The sequence below is a fragment of the Microcaecilia unicolor genome, chromosome 2 (genome assembly GCF_901765095.1).
Source record: "Microcaecilia unicolor chromosome 2, aMicUni1.1, whole genome shotgun sequence".
In the NCBI taxonomy this organism is placed as follows: Eukaryota; Metazoa; Chordata; class Amphibia; order Gymnophiona; family Siphonopidae; genus Microcaecilia; species Microcaecilia unicolor.
The window spans coordinates 399,628,439-399,648,040 of record NC_044032.1 but is presented as its reverse complement, the minus strand read 5'-3'; the positions used below and the strand labels follow the sequence as shown (position 1 = coordinate 399,648,040).

Sequence of the window (19,602 nt, the reverse complement as noted above, 5' to 3'; positions counted from 1 at the left end):
TGATCAGGCTGTGGGTGGTGGTTCTATGTAATTCAAACTGTTTTCCAAGAAGTGGTATTCAATTATATTATGTTTAATAAAAATTTATTGATACAAAAAAAAAAAAAAACATATCAACCCACCACAACTAAGACAAAATTTCAAAAACCTGAACAGCAATTATCTGTAATTTATCCTTAAAATCGAGCATGGTACCAGAAGATTGGAGGGTGGCCAATGTAACGCCGATTTTTAAAAAGGTTCCAGAGGAGATCCAGGAAATTACAGACCGATGAGCCTGACGTCGGTGCTGGGCAAAATGGTAGACACTATTATTAAGAACAAAATTACAGAGCATATTCAAAAGCATGGATTAATGAGACAAAGTCAACATGGATTTAGTGAAGGGAAATCTTGCCTCACCAATCTACTACATTTCTTTGAAAGGGTGAACAAACATGTGGCTAAAGGGGAGCCGGTTGATATTGTGTACCTGGATTTTCAGAAGGTGTTTGACAAAGTACCTCATCAAAGACTCCAGAGGAAATTGGAGTCATGGGATAGAAGGCAGTGTTCTATTGTGGATTAAAAACTGGTTAAAAGATAGAACACAGAGAGTAGGGTTAAATGGTCAGTATTCTCAATGAAGAAGGGTAGTTAGTGGGGTTCCCCAGGGCTCTGTGCTGGGACCGCTGCTTTTTAACATATTTATAAATGACCTAGAGATGGGAGTAACTAGTGAGGTAATTAAATTTGCTGATGACACAAAGTTATTCAAAGTCATTAAATCAAGGGAGGATTGTGAAAAATTACAAGCGGACCTTACGAGACTGGGAGACTGGGCGTCTAAACGGCAGATGACGTTTAATGTGAGCAAGTGCAAAGTGATGCATGTGGGAAAGAGGAACTCGAATTATAGCTATGTCATGCAAGGTTCCATGTTAGGAGTCACGGACCAAGAAAGGGATCTAGGTGTCATCGTTGATGATACGTTGAAACCTTCTGCTCAGTGTGCTGCTGCGGCTAAGAAAGGAAATAGAATGTTAGGTATTATTAGGAAAGGAATGGAAAACAAAAATGTGTTCAATTCTGGTCACCGCATCTCAAAAAAGATATAGTGGAATTAGAAAAGGTGCAGAGAAGGACGACGAAAATGATAAAGGTGATGGGACGACTTCCCTATGAGGAAAGGCTAAAGCGGCTAGGGCTCTTCAGCTTGGGGAAAAGGTGGCTGAGGGGAGATATGATAGAGGTCTATAAAATAATGAGTGGAGTTGAACAGGTAGATGTGAAGCGTCTGTTCACGCTTTCCAAAAATACTAGGACTAGGGGGCATGCGATGAAGCTACAATGTAGTAAATTTAAAATGAATCGGAGAAATGTTTTCTTCACTCAAAGTGTAATTAAACGCTGGAATTCGTTGCCAGAGAATGTGGTCAAGGCGGTTAGCTTAGCGGAGTTTTAAAAAGGTTTGGCTGGCTTCCTAAAGGAAAAGTCCATAGAACCGTTATTAAATGGACTTTGGGAAAATCCACTATTTCTGGGATAAGCAGTATAAAATGTTTTGTACACTTTTGGGATCTTGCCAGGTATTTGTGACCTGGATTGGCCACTGTTGGAAACAGGATGCTGGGCTCGATGGACCTTTGGTCTTTCCCAGTATGGCAATACTTATGTACTTATGTCTAAGGTCCTCCTTTGGCTGGGAAAGATTGAATAAAAGTTTGCACCATTTCCACCGAAGTGAAAAAAAAAATTGGCTTTCCCAGCTGGCACAATCCGAAGTCATGCAAGATAGAGTAGAGCGCATGAAATTTGCCAGGCATAAAGCTCAGAACACAAAGGAGCAAAAGGTTTCCGCTGAGTGCCCACTTTAGACGTATAATCTTGAAAACACAGAATTATCTGGTTATTATATGCCAGACAACATCCAGCATGCAAGGCTTGTAAGATAACTCTCTTGTTATCCAAATGGTAAACACGAAAAATAATCTAGGACGAGTCAAATCACCAGTCCTGACACCAATCCTATGGGTTCACTTAATTTTAAAAGAATCCTCATTATAAGTCGAATTTAAGGATTGTGGAAGCCAAGTCTCGAGTCTTCACCAAAACTACATCCTTCAGGAACTCACATATCAACCAAACGAAAATTACTGCGACGTACTCTGCCCTCCAAAGTTTTCACTTTGCGTTCCATCTGCTTAAAAGCAAAGCGAAGTCCATAGCACTGAAAGATCCTACACGACGTTGGGTATCATTCTCGAGCTCCACATTATCCCATCATTCAAGAGTGGCCTCGATACGATCTTGCATTTGCTGTAATTTACCATCCAATGCAGCTTCCGCCACAGAACGCACTTCTGTTACAATTTCCTTAGTCCATTCGGAACAAACCAAAGGACTTGGCTGGGCCGCTCGAGCCACCATCTTGGCCTCCGCTACCCTTGGTTTCTCCGAGGCCCTATGAGTCAATCTTGATGCCATAACCCAAACAAGGTCTCCAAATTCTGTGTCGCTCACAGCCAACAAACAGCAAAAAGCAGGAAAATTTTCTGACCCATTTCTTACAAAAAGAGACAGATATATTGCCAGTTTGGTTGGGAGCCAAAGGAGCCAAGTAAGCAGCCTCCACTCCTGCTCTAGGCGTCACGTGATCTTTTAATTATGAATGAAATCATTGTAAAGCAGGAATATATTACATTTAGGGTGGTCCAGGTTACCAGGTCTTCTCTCATACAAAATGAACAATTTAATGACTAAAAGGGTAATTAATTGATGTATTATGTACTACAAGCGGGAGCAATTCTGCTAAAGAATGAGTCAATTGAGCCCAAAGACCATACAGCCTCCATTAATATAAATTCTACAGACTCCACTCTAACATTCCTACCTTATGCTACCACTGCCTAGACAGGTTTGCATACCATAAGGCCAGTAATCATCTTGTTGGGTACCTAGTTTCCCTCTACAACAGATACAAAACCTGATTAAAAAAATGATTAAATGTGTAACTAATGGAATCTACAGCATCAGCCTTGCTGACATTAAAGGACTTCCATATTACCACTAACCATGTTATGCCGGAACACAGGCAATGGCTAATATTTGCCAAGATTAAGTTTCAATATCTAAATTCAACAACAATGCACACAGAAACAACTACTAAGTAAAGGTTAAGCTCACAGAAACAAACATGCATAATGGCTGACAAACAGGTATAACAGGATATTTAAGATATGATCCAAAATCTGGCTCAGCCTACATAAACTCTAAACCTAACCTCAGCTTCAGGTCACTCATATCCCATAAATGCAGCCAGCAAGGACAAGGTGGTAAGCTGTGCTTTTGCTCCTATTTTTTGTTCCCTGTGGTCAACAACATTTACTGTCTTTTTGCAGTTAACGCTAAAAAATTTTAACCTCCAAGCTTCAACCACTTCATACTTTTTTGGGTAATTTTACTAAGCATTTTCTGTTTTTAAAGCACGTTCACATGTAGGAAATGGCTGCTTCAAATTTGTATGGCTGCATACACTACTCCTGAGTGGGGTGGAATTCTGCATGTAAAAAAAATTGAAATTCTGCACAAACATCTCTAAAATTCTGCACACAGTATTTTAAAATTCTGCATAAATTTAGAACTGTATTTTTCAGAACTCCAAAATCATAGAAGACCTGATATCTCCCACTCCACCCTTTCAGGGCTACATCCTCAACACTCTTGATCCAACTGCAGTTCTCTTAACTCCACCCCATTCTTTTCCTCCAATTCCCAGCAAAACCCTTAATCCTATGTAGCCCTAAAGTTCCCCACCTCTCCTTATTTTCCTCCCTTATCCCCACTTCTTCATTCTTCTCCAAGAGCATACACCCCCACCTTGTTCGTATTCTCCTCTCTACTCCTCACATTCATACCCCCAAAACTCTCTTTCCTTCTTCCAGACCCCCAACCACTTATCTAGCTTTCTTCATAGTCCCTCACACCCATGGCACAGCTCCACAGCTTACTACAGTGACCCATAGCCCAGTAGTACACACCTCAGCTTACTCTACTGATTCCCACCCTACCTTGCTCAAGTGACCCTTACCCCCATGGCACACTTCCCAGCTAGCTCGTGTGACCCTACCTTGTAGCACACACCCTATCAGTTTTCTCCAGCAAACCTGACTCCTATGGCATACACACTCCTAACTTGGCTCCCATAACAAACACTCCACTCCCTCCCCTGCTCCAAATACCTCTGCTTCTACTGTGATATACTCACCCTTCCCCTTAGCGCCCCCTAGAAACTGCTCCTATTACCCCTCCCCCCAACGCTACCTGAGTTTGTCTAGTGCAGCTTCCTCATCCTGATTGTAGCAGTAAGAGCTGGTGGTGAACGACCGAACTGGCCTATATCATCCTGCTCTACAATCCAGGGCCCAACCAGTCATTTTAATCACACAGGCCTTCATACAACCCTGCGGTTCGAATAAATAGTGGAGCCTAGGCTAATAGAGGAGGGGAATGTAGCCCAAGGACAGCCATTCACCTCCACCCTTACCACTGTGACCTTACTGAGGGAGCGAGGAAGACTAAAGAAGAACTAGCGACAGTAGTGCTTGTGCAGAATTCTGCACAAGTAGGGGATTTTGTGAACATTCTACACTGTGCAGTTCAGAGTTCCTCCAGGAGTAATATATTGACTATGTGAAGGCATTTCCTGGGGTAATGCTTCAGCAGAGCCAGGGCAGAGTTGCCAGGTACACATCTGCACATAGCAGACTTACCTGTGTGCATTTGCACACTACTAGAAATTATTAAGAAGCCTGCTTTATAGAAAGTACATACACACGTATGACTCCTTCAAAAAGATAGTCATAAAAAAGGGACATCATTGCTTTTGTTTTTTTAAATAGGCAACAAGTAAAAGTTAACCTCATTTTTAGAAAAAAATGTTAAAAGTACCCAGGTCGATTTTCAAAAGAACTAATGTAGCCAGCATTGGATTCTGATCACATAACTACTTTCATTTAAATTTCCCACCCCCTGGCTACTGGTTATCTGTATAAAATGTGCCAGGATTACAGATGTGCCAAGGACTGGGCAAAATGTTATGAGAGTAATTAAATGATGCCTATACAAAATTTTCAAACACATCTATTTTATAAAGGTAACATAGGCAGTTACCTGTCACATCAGAAAAGGCTCCTACGATAACCCCTGGTACAGCACAAATTCTCCTGCATGATTTGTACCTTCTCCGAACAAGGTAAAAAAAAATTCATGCATATATATGCTCATGCACCCCAAAAAACAGCTTTTACTCTTGTTTTGAACCTGTGCATTGTATCAAGACCTACTAATTCTGATATAGGATTATTCCCAGGGCACTGCATATCATAACTGTTAAGCCTCCTGATATTTGTGAGTTTAACACTAGTCTGGGCAAAAATTAGATACTTATCTGTAGTTTTTCCTGCTTAATTGTATTTCTAAGTACTTTCAATAGTTTCTTTACTTCCCCTCCCCCACCTTTTCTCTACCCATGGCTCTGAATCACCTGATCTCTTGTAGGCTGGATTGTTGAGTCAAAGAGGTGGGACTAGGTTTTTGAAAAAATACGACAGAGGCCTAACCTGTAGTTTTTGGAGATCTGGCCTTAGAGAGCTTGGAGCCGCTGCCTGACAATTCCAGAGCTAAGCAATATTAATTTTATCTACTGGTTACATCTAACACTTGTGATTTTCTGTTGTTTTTTTTTTTTTTTTATTCATTTAACAATATATTACAAGAAAACTTCTTGAGTAGGATTGAGTCAATAGTAAAAGTTTTACACCAGTAAATAAAAGGGAAAAAAAACAAAAAGGAAAAGAAAACGTGAATAAATCTTCACTTTTCTAAATCTATTAACTCTCAAGTCCATAAACGGAGATCCAAGATTAAATAATCTAAGGGAGAAATATTGTTGCAGGAATTACCACTATTGTTAGCAGAGTCTGTGGTACTTCAGGAGTCAAACACCACACACCAGAATGAGAGAGAAATCTTCTTTATTTGCCAGCAAACAAAGTAGGACATCAGCTCTAGCTCTCTCTGTGTCCTGTCCTTCTGTGTCTCTTCTTCTGAGCTCTCTCTGTGTCTCCTGTCTTCTCCTGTCTGTTGTCTCTCTCGTCTCAGCTCCTTCTCTTCTTCTAACGTAAGCTGCTTCTGCTCCCAGTTATATAGGGTCCTACACCTCTCTAGCCCCCCTTTCTCACCAGATGGTAAAGAATAGATTGATTACCCTGTCTTGAACTAATTATCTCTACACATTTCTTAAAAATATCAGTTACATAGGTTTCAGATATTTCCTAAACTGACCTATGACCTGGGGCCTCTCAAACTAGACAATGTGGCACCTATCTCCTGCATTTTATTATTATTCACATAATCAGATTCCCAATCAACTTCATACTAAATGGGTTCTGGCATTCATTAAGGGGTCAAGGGGCCAAGGGGCCAGTCTTGCTTAATGGCACACAGACATGGTTTGTTATTACTTTCAGAAGACCAGTCCTACACTTAGCTATATCAATCAAGGAGAAGAGAGTTGACTTTCCCTGACCTCTTTCACCTAGCTAGGACTGTGGATAATTCAAACCAGATGATGACCTCTTAAACTGCAGACAAAGCTCACTTGAAAAGTCAGACAAAGATGTAACACTGAATTGAAAAGATATTTTACAGGGAGAAATAAACTTATTAATTAAACAGAATAAAACATATTTTAAAATAAGCAGAAATCAGAATTCCTTATAAGACAAAATCTAAATCATCTAGAATTATTTAAACCTACACTATCTCCTTCTAAACAGCGTTAAACTGCCTGCGAAACTGTCCAGTATGCCTTGCTCATAATGGCATCCAGATGTGGTAAATATGAACTAGCCTTAACAATCCATCACTCAAAAAGGGACAAAGAAAGTTTCATTTCTCTCTGACCTTTCTAACCTCTAGTCTAGCAAAAGCTAGACATTTGAGCAATTAAACCCAGATGGCATTCTTCCACTTTACAGGACTGAACCAAACAAACAGAATTAACAAATATAATTTCTCTGCCCAGGCTGCCTCAATATAACATAGGAATTAATTTAAACAACAATTATAACTCTGCTAGAAAGTTGTACATCATCTTCTTCTACTGTTTCTCAATTTTAACTGAGGCTATCAATGTTGAAACATGAACAGGTTCAGTAAACATATATTTTTTACCCCCAAGCCTTATTATGCACTTGCAGGGGTACCTTAAAAAGAAGGTACCCCCCAAGTGCAATACCTCCAGCTTAGTGAGCAAAAATTGTTTCCTCCGTCGTCTTGTCTCCTTAGAGACATCAGGAAATAACATTATTCTAAAACCCAAAAAGGGTTTCTCTTTATTTCGAAAGAAAAGACGGAAAATCCAATTCTTATCGGGCATTAAGGCGACAGTCGCCACCAAAGTAGAGGCCGTCGCCAATTCAGAGTCAGAGGTCTCAAGCAAAAGAGAGACATCAATCGGTTGTTCAATTTCTTGATTCAAATTCTTCCCCGGGACATAGTATACTTGTGAAAGGGGTGGAAAGTCCTTTTCCATAATATTCAAAACTTCAGAAAAATAACGCTTCAACATATCCAAAGGAAGAACATTTGGTAACCTGGGAAAGTTGACAAATCTCAGGTTATGATTTTTAGTAAAATTATCAATTGTTTCCATTTTTTGCCTAATATTCGTCAAATCTTTTAACATCGTAGTTTGATCTGTTTCCAGTTTCACAATCCTTTGATCAATTTTTTCTACTTTTTCATTCAAAACTTTAGTCTCTTCTTCCTTTTCTTGTAATTCAATTTCAATATGCTTTACTTTTGGTAAAACCTCGTTAACTTGTTTAAGGAAAAGCTGTCCCAGGTTAGACATTAAGTCCCACAAAACATCTAGAGTCACTTCTTTTGGTTTTACCGCTAACTCTTTAGGCAATTCAAACCTTACTGGAAGCTGCTCATGAACCTCACTTCGGCTCTCAGTTTCTCTCCCTTCATTCCCCGCCGGCTCCATGGGCAAACTGCCCTCCATTCCCTCCTCAGATAGATTTGTCGCTTCTCCCCGGCGTTCTCCTGGGTCCGTACCTACTTCCAAGGGGGACCCTGTCGGGTCAGAGAGGAAGGAACTTGCACAGAGGGGTTGGGGAGGCGGAGTTCGCGCTGCGGGGCTCAGCATTGTTTCTAAACCGGAGGAAGTCGAAATCTCCCTTTCGCCGACATTCCTAACCAGTAGCGTTCCGCGTTCCAGTACAGCTGCTCGTGGCCTCAGAAATTGTTCAATTGGACCAGGTAAAGGAGGTTGCAGTGGGGAAGCTCTGCCCGCTATTCTTCCCCTACGCTTCGGTATCTTCAGAGAGAGGTTCAGAGCGTCCTAGCAGAGCGGCGCCATCTTGGATCCCTGTGATTTTCTGTTGTATTTTAATACAAATTTGGAAATACATTTCACAACTAACGCAGCGTAAGCAGGGGGTCCCTCGGTGGGCCAGGTTGGGAGAGAGGCACACTTTACACTTTGGCTGGCTTTACGGTGTCCGACTGGCTTTTGCTGTTATGCAGCGGTTTTATCATTACAAATTATATTATTCCGCACCTATATTTTGTGGTTTCCAACTATAAATGTTTGACCTCTGAAGCAGACAGTTGTTCAGTCGAAACACAGCCTCGTGTCGGGTCACATACACGTTTGGTGCTGAATAAAACTGTTTTTACTTACCTTCAAGCTGAGGAGATTTCTAGGTCCACCTCTACTTCTGGGACTTTTACTTGGGCTACACATTGGTGCTCTTACCTTTACCTTTGGTTCTCTGGCATTTTATTTTTTTTATTTTTTTGCAACAGCAGTTTCTTCTCCTGTTTTAGGAGTTGTTTTCTGCTGTTGCTTTTTTCAGAGCTCCACTAAAAACCAGTGATTGTAGCCACTTGTGAAGGGTCATCTATGTTGACCATCTGTGGCAGCTTAGGTTTTATTTATTAAAATTCATTTTGTATTATTCAGTTTTATTCCTTCAATGTTTTTGAACAAAATGATTTTTTTTTTTAATGTTAGGGCATGCAAAAAAAAAAAAAAAAAACCTATAGGAAAAATGGCCTTAGTGTGTGGGAAAGACACACATAAATGCACGTTAAGGCCATTTTTGACTACAGCTCAGTAAAGGACCCCAAAATTAGCCAACATCCACATCATTCATGTGAAAAAGTAACTGCCTCCTTATTAACCAACTGACCAAATTTAATTGAGTCAGCTGAATTAACACAGCCAGGCTTGTTTACAGCCAGACCTGTTGATTATAAACCTCATATATTTAACCTTACCATGAGAGTGAAGTAGTCACCACAAAGCTTCTACAAAAAAGCTAACCAATGATTAAGGCAAATTCCAGAAGAGATGAAAAAAAAAGTTGTACTATATCCAGTGAAATTAACAGGGCCTTCCCGAGCAAATGGCACTGGCGCTAAGGCTCAGAGTTGTCAGTGCTTGTGCCGGACCTTGTACTGGCTGATGCTGGGGCCTGGACTCTCAGGCAGGCAGGCAGCGGGAGAAGGAGGATGGGCGGGACGGAGGGAGAATCGCTGGACATGGATGGCAGGAGAGGATGGGGGAAGAAGAATCATTGGACATGGATGGGAGGAGAGGGAAGGGGAGAGAGAAGACATACTGGACATGGATGGGAGGGGAGGGAAGGGGAGGGGAGGGAAGGGGAGAGAGAAGACATACTGGACATGGATGGGAGGGGAGGGAAGGGGAGAGAGAAGACATACTGGACATGGATGGGAGGGGAGGGAAGGGGAGAGAGAAGACATACTGGACATGGATGGGAGGGGAGGGAAAGAAGAGTGAATCGCTGGACATGGATGAAAGGGGAGGGAAAGAAGAGAATCGCTAGACATGGATGAGAGGGGAGGGGAGAGAGAAGACATGCTGGACATGGAGGAGAGGGCAGGGAAGAGACATATAAGACTGATTAGGGCAGAATTACATGGTAGCACGTTAGTGCAATATTTAAAGAACTCGATGATACCGAAAGGTCTGCGTCTCTTGAAAGAACCTAAATTATTTATACAAGATAAAGAATTTACTGATAAGTGGCTGGCAATCTTAAATAGATGCAGCCGCGATTTGATGTTACTAATTGTAGAGAAAACTACTACAACAGAAGAGGAAATTAAGGGGAAAATACAAGAAACGGAGGAACAGCTTAAACTTAAATATAATCTTGAGGAGTTTAATAAACAGCATTCGGATATGATTAAATCTATTGATATTTTTCGAGATACAACACGTCAGACAAAAATTAAGAAATATAAACGTGATGAACGTGATTATCAACAAGATAAAATATATTCATGGAAACGTATGACAATAAATAGAGAACAGAGACAACAGCAAACCTTTGAAGGATCTTCAGGTGATTCAGAGGGAAGTAGTGAAGACAGTCGAGGCCAAGGGATGGTTCAATTTAATCAAAGAGGGAATCGATCTAATTACCCTTTGGAGAGAGGACGACGCGGCTATCGGAAAGGACGATATCGACAACAAGATCAATTAGGACCACGGGGACCGATAACCAGATCATTTCAAGAAACGAATCACTAGTGATTAATATCACGAATATGACTCTAACTCAATGTGAACAGGATGTTTTGAATCTGGGTTTATCGTTTGTCCCAGCAGTCCCATATGACCCATTCAAAACCAGGATCGCCCTGTATAGATTTTTTCGGCTGCTACAAATTAAAAAATTTTTCTCGGATCATCCCTCGACGATCAATATTTCTATCTGTAAACTAAAATCAAAATGGTACCCATATATTACAGATCCAGTAATTAATACCTTTTCCAAACTTATCTTGCATGATTTACAAAAATTAGAAAGAGATATTACTAGAAATAGAATTAAATATAATATCTCTAGAATAGAAAAGGAAGCTCTACACAATTTGAGAGCTCGTAAGGATATACTTGTATCACGTGCAGACAAAGGGGGAGCTATTGTCATTCAGACAGTTGAAAATTATCAAAAAGAAATGGAAAAACAATTGAATGATACTAAATTTTATCAACAATTACAGGAGGATCCGAAAACTACTCTTATGGAAAAAATTTATGATTTAGTAGAACCAGCTTTACAACGCGGGATGATTACGCAGAAAGAGGCCAATTTTTTGTGTTCTAAAAATCCCTCTACCCCTTATATTTATCTGTTACCTAAAATTCATAAAAATCTGGAGATACCCCCTGGAAGACCTATCGTATCCACAGTTAATACAGTTTTAGCTCCACTTTCAGACTTCATAGATTATTTCTTACGAGATGAGGTGAAGAAAGTTTCATCATTTATACAAGACTCTTCCCATATGTTAAAACTACTAAATGAAATACATGAAATTTCAGAAGAATCTTGGTTGGTCACACTTGATGTAACAGCATTATATACAAATATACCACAAGAATCGGCTCTAATGATTATTGAATCTGTTTTGGAAAAACGGGATTCGAATCCTCGAATTGCTACCACCTTTCTATTAGAACTTGCAAAGTTAGTTATTGCATCTAATTATTTTTGGTATAATTATAAGTATTATCAACAAATACATGGGGTAGCCATGGGAGCAACATTAGCCCCATCAATAGCGAATTTGTATATGGATCAGTTTGAAACACTGTATATATATCCATCTGAAATTTTTAAATCTCGAATATGTCTCTGGAAGAGATATTTGGACGATATTTTTTTCATATGGCTGGGTACACAGGATGAACTTCAGGAGTTCATACAGTGGATTAATTCCATAAATGAAAATTTAAAATTTACAGCTACGTTTCATCAGAGGTTTATTGATTTTCTAGATATTCATATAATGAAGCAGAATGGAGATATAATAACATCTGTATATTATAAACACACAGATCGAAACAATTATCTCCACTATGATAGTTTTCATCCTGTACATTTGAAGAATAATTTACCTATAAGCCAGTTTCTCCGATTACGGAGACTTTGTTCGTCGTTGGAAGACTTTAAATATCATTCAAATAAACTTACAAATAAGTTTGAAGTCCGTGGATATCCAAAGAAAAATATTCGGAGAGCATACTTGAGAGCACGTTTCTCCCAGAGGGAGTTATTATTAACCTATAGGAATTATGAAGAACAGAATCGACCTGTATGTATTCTTCCTTTTTCATCTATGACTAAATATATTGTACAGATCATCATGTCACACTGGCATGTCATTCAAATGGATGGACTCTTTGATGAAAAACCATTGATGGCATTCACTAGATCTAAAAACATTGGTGAAATATTATCATGGAAGAGACTGTATAGAAACACAAATAGGATGTCTATGGCTATGCAGACAAAATGTGAACAATGTCAATGGTGTAATACAGCTATAATAGGTCCCCTATGGAGTGACCCTCATTTAGGTAAACAAGTATCTTTGAAACTAGATTCAAATTGTAATACAAAGATGGTAGTATATGCTATTGAATGTCCCTGCAGGAAGATCTATGTAGGACGAAGTATGCGACAGATACGAATTAGACTGACAGAGCATAAATCGAGGATCTTAAATAGAAAAGTGGAAGCACCTTTAGTTCAACATTGGATGGATCAAGGCCACTCAATTTTAGATCTAAAGTGGCGTATTATTGACCAAATTATAGAAGGGTGGGAGGGAGGAGATCTTGAAAGTATACTAAACTATAAAGAACAATACTGGATATTTACTTTGAATACGATTGAACCTGCAGGGTTAAATCGTGAAATTGATTGGCAGACGCTTGTATGAGGGATACACAATGGAAATGTTGTTTTGGTAATTATTATTACTCTTTAATTCCCATCAGCTGACAGACAGGGGGGTTGAGAGTGACGCTGTACGTTAGTTTACGTTAGCTTACGTTAGCTTACGGTACCGGATATATAATCCGTATTGAGTATATGTCGGCCATCTTAGATGGAGACTATTTGACAAGAGCGGGGTGAGTAAACAGTTTTGCTGTAGATTGAAACACAGTGGGAGGTAGAATTATGGCTTGGAATTGTCTAAAAATTGTTTTTATACTTAGGAGACTACCTTGAAACAGCGTTATAAGACGCGAAACATGGATCTATGTCGGTGTGACATCTGGTCTCCAGTTTATGAACATTGAAAATAATTGAATATCGAGTAGGAGAAAAATGAGATAAGTTAAGTACTTACAAAAAAAGTTATTGAACTGAATGAAAATACTAGATGTGAAAATTGAGAATATTATATAAAACAAATTTAAAAAATTATGAAGAATATCTTAGGATCGATGACGAGTGCGTTACTCCCCTCTGAAATATATGCTAGGCTCATTCAGCCTTATTAGGGGTAAGTGCGCTAATCTGAAAGATCCTTTCATATAGATATATGTAGATATAAAAATATTTATATACACTGTGATTTTGATCTCAGTATACTATGATGACATATCTATTGAAAAGTGATTGAAGCTGAGCATTTTTTGACTTAATATTAGTGTCACATGGACAGTGGAGTCCATGAGGCCTAACAACCTCAACATCTGCCGAGCTGTGTCCTGAGGACTGGCTCGAACTTGAGTAGCAAGGGCTTGCCCTCTGCACAGGGAGAAAAGCTCACAGGGCTCCAATGAACCAGTACAGCAGGGTTCCAATGAACTCCAATTGCTGGACAGGGAGTAGATGGGACTTGAAGTAATTTAAAACAAACTCTAGTAGCTCTAACAACCAAACAGTCCTCTGCATGAACTCCTGAACACCGTCCTTCGATGTGCTCTTCACCAGCCAATCATCCAGATAAGGGAACACATGGATTCCCAGTCTGTGTAGTGCCACTGCTACTACTGAAAAAAAACTTTATGTGAAGACCCTGGGAGCCAACGCAAGGTCAAAAGGCAACAAGTGGTACTGGAAGTGGTGTCTCCCCAACCGAAATCGAAGATACTTCCTGTGACCTGAAAGTATCAGGATGTGAGTGTAAGAATTCTTTAGGTCCAGAGAGCATAGTCAATCATTTACCTGAATCATGGGGAGGATGACGACCAGGGAAACCATCCTGAACTTTTCTTTTGACTAGGAATTTGTTCAGGGCCCTCAAGTCTAGGATGGGGCACATCCCCCCTTCTTCTTGGGCACAAGGAAATATCTGGAATAGAATCCCTTCCCTTCTTCTCCTGGTGGAACTGGCTTGACCACATGGGCCTTGAAAAAAGTGGAGAATTCCTCTGTAAGTACTTGCTTGTGCCGAGAGCTGAAGTGATTTGTTCTCGGTAGGCAATCTGGTGGTCTCTGTCTCCAATGTAGGGTGAAACTGAGATGGAGTACTTGAAGAACCCACCAGACGGAGGTTACAAGGGGTCACCTTTCTTGAAGAAACTTCAGCCTCCCCCTGACCAGCAAGTTATCCGGGGTGGTTACTTTCACTACAGCTATGCTCTGCTGAAGCCAGTCAAAAGCAGTCCCGTTTTGACTGGGGAGCTGCCTGAGCCTTAGGCGCAAGCTGTTGATGAGAATGAGCAAGCTAGAGCTGAGCCTGCTGAGGCTGGCGATAAGGAGCATGCCTATGTCTCTGTGAGTAGTAGGGACCCCTCTGTGACTTGCACAAAAATCACCTAGATAAGGAGGTAGTTGCAGAAGGTGTCCGGCAGGACAGAGTATCAATGGTATCAGTGTGCTTCTTGATGAGGTCCGTGACCTCCTCCAACTTCTCTCCAAAAAGATTATCCCCTAGCACATGGCATCTGCCAACCTCTGCTGGACAACTGGGTCCAAATCAGAGACACGCAACCATGAGAGTCTGTGCTTTGCTATACTTTGAGCAAAGATCCTGGATGCCACATCAAAAGTGTCGTAGGCGTCCTTGGCCAAGAACCTACAACATGCCTTCTGCTGCTTGACAAACTGGCCTGCTCCAATGAGAAAAAGTCTGCCAAATCATACATACTACGCACCACGGATCACAAGTACATGCTCGTGTAGAGGTGGTACGATCGGATACGGGAGATGAGCATAGAAGCTGCCATTTCCTTAATAAAAGATGAGAAGGAAAGACTCTCTGGTGGAGATTTTCTTCTTTCCTGTGGAGGGAAGAGATCAGATGGGATACCATAGGAGTACTTCTCCAAGAAGTACTGTGGATCCTCATCTGACTCCCACGGTTGCTCCTCACTGGTGTCAGCAAGAAACTCTTCACGGGAGGGCTGAGGCCGAGCCCGCCTCAACAAGGTGGAACTATGTCCCCGAGAGAAGTGCTTAAGTGTTGGCTCCAGCCACAACTCTGGCAAATCTTCCTCCACTGATGTGGATGCCAAGGCTGCAAGCGGCACCGGCATTGGAGACCTCACCACAGGCTGATGGCTATGCGGGGCAGCAGCAACAGGCATGGCAGGCGCAAGAACCCTAGACACAAGAACTCTAGCCCCAGCAAAAGCTCAAGGAGCATGACCCAGAGGCGCTCATCGAGGGCCGACATCAGTAAAGGCTAGGGCATCAGTGAAGAAACAGACTGCTAAACTGTTGGAGTCAAAATGGGTGCCTGGTCCTGGTTGCATGGAGATCCACACATCGGCACCTCTTGTATGTAGGGGGAGAGGTCCTCCCGGCATGGACGCTTCTCGGCTACTGGGTGAAACCTCAGTGTCCCAGAACTCCCAGTACCATGTGTCCAGGGTGATCAATGCCAATGTTTCTTGGGCTTCCCCTGATGCCGGTCATCGATGCTCCTCAGCGCCACTGAGGATGACATCAAATCCTCACATCACCTTGGGGTCGGGTCCAATGTTGACCAGTCCTGGGGGGGGGGGGGGGGGGGGGGGGGGGTCTGCACAGCAGTCAGCATCAAGGCAGATGGAGACCCAATTGATACATGCTCACACTCAGTGTCTTAAGGGCCTCGCAGCCATGCGAACCAATGCACCCGATGCCAATGCAGAAGTTGGACCTGATTTTGGACCTGGCTTTGGACTGTCTGTCCAACTGGGTTCTTTTCTTCATACGAAGACAAAGAATGGGTGTCTTTGCCATAGATGGTCCTGTTGCACTGGAAGCCACTAGGTACCTTCGACGACATGAAAGGAAAAAGCCATGGCCAAAGCAAAGGACTCAATGGTGCCAAAAATAAGGGAAAAAGCAGCAAAAAAAAAAATAGGAAAGGCAAAGAGGGGCCCTGAAAAGTAAAGACATGGGAAGGAACAAGAAAACAAATTTGCTCTCAAAGAGACATGAAGTGAGCTGTGAGGAGCGGTAACAATGGTGTCCTCTCCTCACCGTAGAAAAAAGAACTAGAAATCCCACGCTCTCGCAGTGAGCGAGAAAGCACTCATGCATGCGTGATGGGGCAATGTGCACATTCTTAAAGTTCCTCTGGTCCAGGCAATGCGGACCGCGTTACCCACAAGTGAGAATTATTGGCCTGCTTATCCTCAGAAAAATATTCTAACACCCTTCTCCATTCCTTATGTCTAACCCTTCATATGCTCTGTCTTAGATATTTGTCTTTTTCGTTTCCCCCGTTTGTGACCCCTCTCCCTTGAATACGGTTTTTAAATTGTAAACCGCTTTGATGTGCTTTCTGCTTATACTAAGATATATCAAATAAACTTGGACTTTGACTTTTGAGTGAAAAATACTCCTCATATTAGTTTCAAATGTATTACCATGTAACTTCATACAGATCCCCTAGCTGTATTACTTTCAAAAAGAACAAATTGATTCACATTTACCCATTTTACACCACACTATATTCTGCAGACCTATATCATTATTCCCTCTCAGCCATCTCTTTTCCAAGCTGAAAAGCCCTAACCTCTTAAGCTTTTCCTCATATGAAAGGAGTTCCATCCCCTTAATCATTCTGGTACCCTTTATTTGAACCTTTTCTAATTCTGCTATATCTTTTATGAGATACAATGACAAGAACAGCACCCAATACTCAAGGGAAGGTTGAACCATGGAGCGATAAAGAGGCATTATAATTTTTCGTCTTATTTTCTCTCCCTTTCCTAATAACTCCTAGCATTTTGTTTGCTTTATTGGCCGCTGCCACACACTGGGCAAAAGATTTCAGCGTATTATCCACCATGACACCTACATCTTTTTATGGAGTGGTGGAACCTAAAATCAAGTAACTATGGTTTGGATTATTTTTCCCAATGTGTTTCACTTTGCATTTCTCCACATTAAATTTCATCTGCCATTTGGATGCCCAGTCTTCCAATTTCTTAAGGTCTTCTTGCAATTTTTCACAGTCTGTATATATTTTAACAACTTTAAATAGCTTTGTGTCATCTGCAAATTTAATCATCTCATACGTTGTTCCCATTTCTAGACAAGTGTTATAAATATCTCAAATAGTACTGGTCCCAGTACAGTAGTACAGATCCCTGGGGTATTCCACTAGGGTTAAATGGCTATTTAACCCTACCTTCTGTTTTCTATCCATTAACTAGTTCTTAATCCACAACAGAACATTGTCTCCCATTCCATGAAGGCAAATGGAGAAGATCTTGAAACAGTGATGAATCTTCCCAGGAGTGTCTGACCTGCCAAAATTACTCCAAGGGGACAGCGACAACTCATCCAGGAAGTCACAAAATATCCCAAAACATCCAGAACAGGTGCTGCGAGAGGCATTCGAGAGGAAGAAAACTGAGAATTTTACCTGTTGAGAATCTGCTTTTAAACTTAGGAAAAGGTAGAGTTCTTAGTACTATACAGCTCACACAACCCCACATCCTACCAAAAATCCACATCAACCAACAAACATACCACATCGAAACACAACTTAAAATACTAGGAATCATTCTCGACAAACATCTAACACTGGACAAATATCAGCAGTAACATCAAAATGCTTCAAAACACTATGGAAACTGAGAAGAATAAGAGTATTTCCCTAGACAATCTTTTCGGATAATGGTCCAATCAACGATACTACCGCAACTAGACTACTGCAATGCAGCATAAGTAGGATGCAAGGAAAACACACTAAAATTGCCGCAAACAGTCCAAAACACGGCAGCAAGACTGATTTTCAAGAAATCGAAATACGAAAGAGCAACCCCACTGCTTGAAATACTACACTGGCTACCAGTCAAGGCAAGAATATTTTTCAAAGCAAGCACACTAATCTTCAAGATACTATTTGGAATGGCACCCGAATATATGCTTAACATGACTGAACTATCCTCAAGAAATGCCAGCCCAGTAAATAGAAACTACCTACTCCTACATCTACCCAACTGCAAAAACACCATCTACAAAACTATCTCCACAGCAGGATTTAGCTACCAGGGTTCCAAAAACCATAAGAAGCATAACAAATCTCCTTCAATCCAGAAAGGAAATGAAAACCTACCTCTTCAAAAAACTCTACAACTAATCACAAAAATATCATCGCCTTCCTTTCAAATCTACCTCTTCAAAAACTATATGAATAAACATCACCAAAACTTTACTGAACAGAAAAGCTACCACTACTTTTTCCTCTTCAAATCTATCTCTTCAAAAACTCTATGAATAACCACACGAGGTATAGATGCCCTCTCCACATTGCACAACAATATTGTAACTCCACCAATATGTAAATTGTAAGCCACTTTGAATCAAAATTTGTTTTTAGATAATAGGGGGATACAAGAATAAATAAATAGGTAAGCCAAGTGTCTATTTTAAGACACTCTGTTTACTGAGACAAGGCAGTTTAAAAAATACTTTTAGCATTTAAAGTCTGTTACAGTTTCACAGACTAGCATTTAAAGGTACTATTTTAGAGTTTACCACAGCATCAGTGTAGAATACAGCTAATAGTCAAAGGAAACCTCTGCTTACAGTGATATGGGTATTGAATAACTTTATTCCTTAAAAAAATGATGGTCTTTTAAAAAATAAAACTGTTATGCAATGTGTTTATTCAGTTTCTCTTTGTTTAATATGACATTAGGCAATGTCATGGGATACCAGAGGGCACTCTGGAATAATGAGGTTCACTGTTCTTTTTCACTATATAGTTAAATCTCTCTGGGATAGGGATTAGTTATACCTAACTAATCTGTACACAGCAATTTAGACCATAAGAACTTCATTTAACATACACTGAAAGGATCCACTTTGGCTATATGAAACTGCCACAGTTCAGCAGTGTCAAGCTCAGGACCTCTTCCAAAGAAGAGTCATGAGAAATTTGCTATGACATTCGGGAGGTAGTTTTATAAAGTCTTTTTTTCCATATATACCAGTATATACACATGTAAAATGTCTCTTATAAAAATAACCCCTGTGTAAAGGTACATGCAATGAGAAGAATGTACATACGTTTGGATGACTTGGGTATAAGCAAAATCAGTGACAGACTTGGGCAGTTGCAATTTATATGCATTGTTTATAAAATGCATGCATACTTGATCTCAAGCAAGTTTAAATGTAAGCGGGTTCATTAAACAGTACCTGGGAAGGTCAGTACATATAACTGTTCACACAGCCTCAGCAAAGATATGTCTCTCTTTCCTTCCTGGCTAGTACTGAAGCAACAGTACTATTGGGTAATTTTTCAAAACTCCAGGCCAATCAG

At 40.6% G+C, this 19,602-nt stretch overlaps 1 protein-coding gene across 3 annotated transcripts in view; it reads right to left on the bottom strand.

Moving 5' to 3' along the window:
* The window catches only part of ANKRD17 (ankyrin repeat domain 17), a 374,674-nt gene that overhangs the window by 258,721 nt on the left and 96,351 nt on the right, over positions 1 to 19,602 (bottom strand). The gene's annotated exons all lie outside the window — the stretch shown is intronic.